At 32.2% G+C, this 9,087-nt stretch overlaps 1 pseudogene; it reads right to left on the reverse strand.

Moving 5' to 3' along the window:
- Window positions 1–5,758: 5,758 nt before the first annotated feature.
- On the reverse strand, window positions 5,759–6,538 carry LOC102892786 (annotated as a pseudogene).
- Between the last annotated feature and the right edge of the window lie 2,549 nt (window positions 6,539–9,087).

Raw genomic sequence — 9,087 nt, forward strand, 5'->3', positions numbered from 1 at the left:
TATTGCATAAGATTTAAATCTAAAAATTTTTATTCAGGTTTCATACATCCTAATATGTTCTACATGATTATTTAAAAAAATCATAGAATTTGTTTTTGAAAAGTGAAATAAAAGTGGTAGAAAACGTAATAAATAAAATATTATTTAAAATACTACTAGGACAGTCAACCATGTAAACCCAGTTATGCAAAAACCATCACCCATACTTACATAAACCAGGGAATTTCTAATTTGTGCAATATCCTATTGTCAATATATATTTTGGAATTCAAAAAATGGTATTCACAGAAGCAGAAATTTCTTTATTTAATATAATTACTAAAAATTTCAAATTATATTTTAAAACTTAATAAATTTACTAAATGGAACAATCATATTATAAGATTAGTCTTTTATATGCTTCAATTTAATTAAATCTTTATATGTGTATCCTGTTCTGGAACTGTATTTATATATTTTTCATTCACACCTTAAATAACACTTGATAAATCTAAAGAGCTGCTGTGTATTCTGAGACATGTATGCAAGCAAATTTAGAATGCAAGGTAAGACTTCTATTGCATTTGATATGGAATGCATTTTAAAATGTTTTCCAGGTGGTTTTAAAATTTTTATAAGCAGATCATAAAAACAGAAGCTTTATTTTTTTCATTAGCTTTGGCAATTTTGAAGTAAAAAATGACAGAACACACACACATCGTTATATTTATCCATTAATATATTTAAGATAGATCATAATTCAAATAGGTCAAATGGCTAATAGGAAATGAGCTTAAGCCTGCAAAAGTTGATAATACATTTTAATAAAATATAAATATATTAAAAATTTTGAATATATACATAATTGTGGTAGAGACAGCTTCTCAAATTACTCCCCTTGACCCATGCCCCAGGGTATTTATACTCTTGACTGTGGGCTATATTTAGTGTCTTGCTTCTAATTAATGAAATACTACCAAAGTGATATGATGTCACTTCTGATACTAGGTGATGAAAGACTGTGACTTCTGTCTTGCTAGAGCTCCCTCTTGCTCATTCTGATGAAGCCGGCTAGGGTGTTTTATGCTGTCCTATGGAGAGGCCTAATGGCAAGGAAGTGAGAGCAGCTTCTTTACTAAGAAACTAAGCAATAGCCAGCAAGGAACTAAGGTCCTCACTCAGGCCAACAACCTGTGAGACACTGAATCCTATTAACAACCATGAAAGGGCTTGGAGGTGGAGCTTACTGCATTAAACCTTGAGAGGACAGTGGCAGACTAAAATCTTGATTGTCATCTTGTGGCAAACCCTGAACCCAAGGACCCATATAACTCACACCCAGATTCCTGTTCCTCATAACCTGTGAAATAAAACATGTGATGTTTTAAGCTGCTAAACTGTGGGTAACTTGTGCAGTAACAAATAACTAATCTATTAATATAAATAATATTTACCTTAGGGCAATAATAAAATGGTTACATGCTGTTATGGTTTAATGTTCCCTATTCTCTACTCGTTTGTTTCTATGTCTACAAAATGAGAACACCGAGAAAGAATATCTCTACTATTGACTCCAGATCTAAATTTCATCTTATTTACATTATTCTATTACAAAATTCACATCTAATTTTGATGTCTAAATAGAAAGTAAGAATTGTAAAGATTACATTATATTATACACGGAAAAGTACCTAGTTCACTGTAGTTCACTGTAAAAACGCTCAGAAGGTGTGAGAAAACAGGTGCTTGCCACAGGATGAAACGTGGGGAGCTAAGCCTGGGCTTCCAGTTTGGCTGCTTCTTGGTCAACTGAAATTTATCAGATGGAGTAGTAAGGAACAGTTTGAGGCTAAATTCTTGATAGGACCATGGGAAAATTTTAGTCCTTCAGTATATTTCGTAAATGTTTATTTTATATTCAATTCCTTTTTAGATTCTTCTAAAGATCAATTTTTTTAACTTTATGTTGGAAATGTTTAGAATGTCAGAATAAAAATAAAAGTGTGAAATACACATCACAGCCTTACATTTTCAAGCTTAATAAGCACATGATTTTAACTGGGATGCAAGTAGAACAACTGAAAAAGGATGGTGGGGAGAGTATTAGGAGGGAGTAGCTCATCTGTTTGATTCCTATATTTTAAGATTAAAAAAAATTTGCAGTACCGGTTCCCATGGTGTTTATAATATTGCAGCTATACACTGATCAGAATCCTTCTGTAGAATAGTTATGTGAAAAATCAACTTTGCAATATTATTGTAGTAGGTAAAAGATAATTGTAAATTCTTCACTACTCTTTCTATTGAAAGGTAGAGGGAAAATTTACCCCTCTTCAGATCAAGACTAGATTTATTAACGATTGGCAGTAGAATGTGGCAGAGGCGATCTTGTAGCACTTCCAAAGTCATGCTGCTTTCACCTGAACCTCTTAAAATGCATACTTTAGGTGAAACCAAGCACCATATAAGAAGTCTAGCTACTCTGAGACCACTGTACTGGAGAGGCTACAGTAAGGTCCATAGTTAAGCTGATTCCAGTTAATTCCACCAGTAACCAAGCATGTGAATTAAGCCATATTAGACCCTTCCACCATGAGAACCAAAGGAATTACCCAGCTGAACTTTCCCCTAATTCTTGATGAACTATAGCAGAATAGTTGTTTTTGTTTTTATTTTTGTTTGTTTGTTTTATTTTTAATATATTTATTTAAATTAGTTTCAAGTATACAGTACATTGGTTATATATCTATATAGTTCATAAAACGATTCCCCCAATTGCTCCCTCCCTCCCCGGCCCTCCACCTAGCTATCATATTAATGCTAACTGCATTCCCTCTGCCATGCTCCCCATTCCCATAAATGGTAGTTGTTTTAAGCCAATTAATTTTGAGGTAGTTTGATACCCAATAACCAATAACTGGAAACATTATTATACTCACCTAGTTTTAACCTAAGTGTTTAATATCTAATTAAATGCATAGTCTCAAAGTGTAAAAAACAATTTGCAACATTACCCTGAAGTGATAATTTAGGCCCTAATTATATAAGACAAGAATGTCATTGAATTTCCGAGAGGAAAATCGTAAAGAAAAATAATAAATAAAACAGAGCTGGAGGTTTTGATATCAGAAACATATTGTGTGACTTCATAAGAATTCTATACTTCTGCTTGAGTCATTGTGGAACAAAATACAAAAATAAGTAGATATACATGTGTGTATATGTATGTGTGTTATACTGATATATATACTTATATATGTATATAATTACTTATATTTATTTTTATATAGAAGTTTTGAGTTTAAAAAGATCTCCATTTCTTATTCTATGTAAACAACTAGATTGAATAAAATTTACCAATTTTTTTACAGCAAAGCTTCTGATATCCAAAATAGATAAACTAAGAAAAGAATGTCCCTGAAAGAACTCTGTCTAGAAAAGACTCATAGCTCTTTATATATGGTGTACTTTAGCACAGAAATAATTATTTACTTCCCCCACCCAAGAAGGGAAAAAAAACATCTTTATTCAGGTTAATATTGAAAATAAAGTGATAGATAGCTTGGCTAACAAACTCTTACTAAATTCCCTTCTTCAAAACCCCAAGTAACAAAGGTTCAGTTTCGTAAACTGAGCAGGATCCTAAGATAGATATCCTCAAATGATCCTCTATTGATGATTTTCCATAGTAATGAATAAATATGTTTGTTCGTTTGTTTAAAAAAAAAAAAAAGGAAAGAAAAACCACGGCATACAAAAGATTTAATGGAAAGCACTTATTTGGCAGCTCCCTCAACTATAGTTTTTTGTAGAGGAAACAATATTTACTTTTTCATTTGTCAATTTTTCTTATTTCTCTCCAAAATTCTCAATATTAACCTTATACTGCTACTTCATGACTTATAGTCATTAGGTACTATTAAATTTAGATATTTTCTGTTGATTTTTTTTACAACATTTGACTATGAGAAATAATGATTTAGTTTCTTTATACCACTCCAGCCACTTTCCTCTTTCCTTAATTCTTCTTAATTCTTTAATTCTGCTATTCAAATTCAAACTACACACTTAATTTGTACCCTTTACACAATCATATTATATTTTAATACAAAATATTACAAAATCCTAATTCATTTTTGATAATTTAACATATAATTAATTGATTTTTATGAGGATGTGTCAGTTTAAATATTAAAGAGTCTTCACATGTACTTAAAATAGTTCCAAACGTGTTCTAACATAAAATTCCTAATGTATATTGATCAAATATGTCTATTTAATACAAACCGTTCCCTTTTAGCCCCGGCTGTAACTTCTTCAGTGAGTAGTTTGACATTTACTTTTTAAAAAACTCATGTAGGAAAAAACAATAAAAGGTTTTGCACTGAAAAAAATTCCTCAATGTAGCTTGTTAAGAATACCGTATCTCCTCAGCTCCCAGAGACTGACACATCCTGATGTGATGCCTCTTCTGCAGCTCTGTGAATCAGGGCTATGCCTCAGTGCAGGGAATCCATAATGACACAATGTTTCCTAAATGCTGCCAGAAAGGTAATTGTTAAGTTAAGGGGAAAGAAAGCATGTTTTTGTTAGAAAAAAATATATATTTGAAACATGCTTAAATATTTATCTTTTGATTTTTATGGTAACTAGTAGTGAATAAAAGGCTTTAAAATATCCTTGGAGAATCAGGTAGTAGATATTGCAGGCTTGGCACAGTGAGAGGTTTTTATGTCCCAATTTTCTTGTTTGTTCCCCCGGAGAAGCTTCAGGAAACCCTATCTGTAAAGAAGTATTCTGCTTTGTCTTTCAGTTTAAGAGCAGACAATTACCTTTAGTAACTAAAGATGATGTTATATCCATATTTCATTCAATGGCTTTCCCTTTGTTGCAAAAGATAGAAGAAAACATGTTGGTTTAGTCCTCATGAAATGAAGATGAAACTTTATTGCTAAATTGTCTCTGAAGTGTTTAATGTCCAGCTGAAGACACTGCCTTCTTGGAGAAGCTGTATGTGCTTGATTATAAAACAATTGTTTCTTCTCTGTTTAGCGTTCAGACCATGATCTTTTCTTAATTACATTTGTTACATTAGTTTTATACACGCTTTATAAACAAAACAATTAATAATCTTAAATTTAGTGATTAAACTTTTGTTTCTGGTAATAACACAGATTAGATATCCTAAAAATCATTCTCAATAAAAACACCAAAATTAACTAAAAAACATGGACAAAACACACTTTATGTAATTTAAAGTATGTCATTAAAGTAGTTTTAACTGGGGAGGAATCACAAATATTCCAAAGGATGAAAAATAAAGACAGAGAGAACAATCTACCTATTCCTCAATACTTGATACTAAACCTGTAAAACACAAAAAATAATAAGGAGATCTTTAACACAGTCAGAAAGGAAGGAACGATTACTAGGACTAACAACAGCCTTTGGAACAGACATTTTAAGAGTAAAATAATACCTATAAAACTATGAAAAAATGAAGCAGAAGATGAAAAAAAAATGTAATACTTTGAGATTCTTGTGGAGTTTTTTGTTTTTTTTTTTTGTTTGTTTGTTTTTTGTTTTTTTTAACGCTTTCTTTAATATACAAGAAACACATAAGACACAAAGAAAGCCCAAGAAAGCTCTCAGTTCTGGAGCTGGTAATTCAGGATGTCAAAGAAAATAAGCCTTTCCAGTCTCCCAGAGAAAGAAGGTGTGAGAAGACATGAAATATCACTAAACCTCTGGTGAACCTAGGGCTGGGACCACACACAGCCTAGTTCTCTAGCAGGGCAAAGTGCTGATTTCCTTTGTCATGGTCCTGGTCTTGCTTTCGTGCTCGTCCTCCAGTTCTCAGAAGTCGTCCAGTTCCCAGAATGGCCCCTTCCTTTAATTCCCTAACATTTTCACTCCGGAGAGAAGGTCACTTACCCTGTCTTACCCTGGGGGAGTTGTCATCATGTAGTATGGTGAGGGGAGATCTCTCTAGTATCCTGTGGTTTGGTTTTTGTCTACTGTGCTTAGAAGATCTGGGTGTCTCTGGGTCTCTCAATGGCTTGTCTGAGCACTGGCTGGCTATCGGAGTTTTTCTAAGGGTTGTCTTGTTTCCTCCTCAGAAAACAAGACAGGGGAGCTCAGTCTGACTGCCAGGTGCCATGTGGTCCTCAGAGGAAACTGGTTGTCCGCAGGAAAGTCCATTTCAGAAGATGAAGGTGCCTCTAGAGGCAGAAGAGGCTCTGGGACGGAAGGTTTGATTTGGGGGCTTCAGTCTCAAATACTTCACAGAGCTGTTTCACTAGTGGGCTTGGGGGCTCTCTCCACTTCTGGTCTTCATAGGTGTCCGTGCAATGCCAAGAGTAGGAGAGGGAGAATCTGAGCCCTGGTTCTGATTAGGACCCCCCCAGCTGGTCCCCTACTGGTAGGTTTGGCTGTGGAAAGTTCACCTGGATGGGACTGCGCAGAATGCCGCAGGTGAACGCAGGCCCGCCCCTTGAGACAGATGCTTGTGAATTGGATGCCGCGCTGGAGTGACTGGGATGCTCCTGGCTGAGCCCATCTCAACCGGGAGTGTAGGGTGGGGCAAGGTCCAGCCCAGAGCAAGGAAGGGATGCCAGGCCCCAAATCCACCTTTGGGTGCACTACTGATCTTGTGGAGTTTTGTTAAAGGGTATATACAGTTATTGTTTTACTCTATATTTTTATGAAGTATGTATGTAAAATGTTAACTGTTGTATGAAAAAAATATATAGATTAAATATATATTAGAAATAAAAAAGGTTTAAAATTAAATATTTAAGGAATCAACTTAAGAAATAAAAAAGAAGGAAAATAAAGAAAAATAAAAATAAGATGAGTAGAAGTGATTTAATTAAAAAAAAATTTTTAAATAGAACTAACAAACCAATAGTAGATTCTACGTAAAAGTTAAAATTACAGATATGCCTCTATCTAAATTGATACAAAAACAAAAAAAAATGTTTTATTAAACATTGTTGGGTCCAGAGAGAGAACACAATCCTAGGGATATAGAAGAGATTTAAAATAATATAAAAATATAATGAATATCTTTACTCCAATGAATGTAAAATTTAAATGATTTAGAAAATGTCCAAGAAAGGGTAATTTAACAATGCTAACTCAATGAAAAAATTAATATAATGACTATATTCCATCAAAACTTTAAAATCTACCCCCAACAGACACACAATGCAAAAAATAATAATAATTTTAAAGTTTTAATTGTGAAAATATTTAAGAAACAAATAATTACTTCAAAAAAATCCTTATGGGAAATAGAAAAAAAATATTACTCAACCTATTTTTCAGCTAATATACCCTGGAATAGTTTTATCAAAGTAGCCAGTGAGCTATTTGTTATTGATCAGCAATGAGATAAGGAGGTTGCACTAGAATATAAATTAATGTGTTGCTGCCTTCACTGAAAAAGTTTTGCATTAAAAAATCTCAGCTCAATTAAAATTGGCCTGCTCAGTGATGTAGTAAAGCTATAATCTGGATCAAGGTCCTATTTCATTATTATCCAATAATAAACAGTTCAAAACTACCACCAAAAAACGACACCATTTTATATATCTGACTTTGAGTAGCATTGTTCTTGAAACCAAAACAGAGCAATAATAGGCAGGAAAAATTTGAAGCACATATTTAAATTTAGAAGTAAGTGTTCAAACCAAAATATTCTCAAACAGATTTATTAAGAAATTAAAACAAAAAAAGCCAAAATCAAGTTTATCCCAGGAATTTCATAAAACTCAGCACCAATGCATAATAAATGAAAAGAACAAATAAGATAATCAGAGGCTTTCTGTAAATGGATGTAGAATACCAAAAAATGAAACAAAACAAAACAAAAAACAGAACTACAAGATGGTGTTTACCACTTCATGGTAAAAATCATAATCCAGCCTTTACAATCTGAACGTAAACAAAAATGCAATCATTATGGTTTATATCCAATATGTATACTGGAAGTAATAATAAACTAACTAAAAAAAAAAACACAACAGTTTGGAAATAAAAATGACTGTATAATTATATAGAAAATAAAATAGACTCTAGAGAAAAATTATGGGAATTAATAAGATTAAGTTTGTACAATAAGATTTCTGGATGTTATTTCTATAAATAATTTCTGTTAGAAATGTAGTTTTTAAAAGATAATTTTAATTATAGCCCAAATAAAAGAGACATATAACTGTATCTAACAAACATAAGTAAAAACTGCATAGAATATGAATAAAATTTTATTGAAGACTTTAATGAAGAATTAATTAAAAAGAGATGTAAATGAAATGATGTTTATGAATAGACAGGATCAAAATGTTAAGGATACCACTTCTCCCCAAATTAATTTTTAAATGAAGTGTAATGCCAATTAGCACTGTGCCTTAAGGGACATATATTTTAAGTTAAGTGGTTAAAAACGTGTATATGAAAAAAAAGAGACCACGAAAAACAAAGATGGGTCTCATAGATTAAAAGTAACAGATAAGAGTTTAACTATTATAAAGATATAGTAATTTAGAAATCAGATAGTTTTGTATTGGCCCAGTCACAAAGAGTTAAATAGAATAAGATGGATAGGATAGGATAGGATAGGATAGACTAGAACAGGATAGAATTTTATAGCAAAACATTTAGTAAAGTATCCAACAGTGTATGGAAACATTATTTTTAAATAATTGACATTACTGATAAGGAGTGACAGAATGACAAATTTCAGTAAAAGTACTGAAAAAAAAAATCATTTCTATAGAAAAAATCAAGTCTTGACATAAAGCGTTTAATCTGAAAATCAAAACTTTTGTTTTGATATAAATATAGAATGTACTTATGACCTGAGGATCAGGGTGGACTTCTTTTAAAAGAAGACAAAATACAAACCATAAAATATACTTTGTGAAAGTATTTGCATATAATTGTGTGTGCATGTGTGCGCGCACACACACACACACACACACACACACAAATAAAAAGACAATCCAGAGACTGGGAGAAATACTGGCATAAAACGGACAAAGAACTAATATGTTGAATGTAAAATAAATTATGGTAAATCTGGTTAATAAAAAGGAAAGAAGGAAG

This window comes from Pteropus alecto, unplaced genomic scaffold, assembly GCF_000325575.1.
Source record: "Pteropus alecto unplaced genomic scaffold, ASM32557v1 scaffold146, whole genome shotgun sequence".
Lineage (NCBI taxonomy): Eukaryota > Metazoa > Chordata > Mammalia > Chiroptera > Pteropodidae > Pteropus > Pteropus alecto.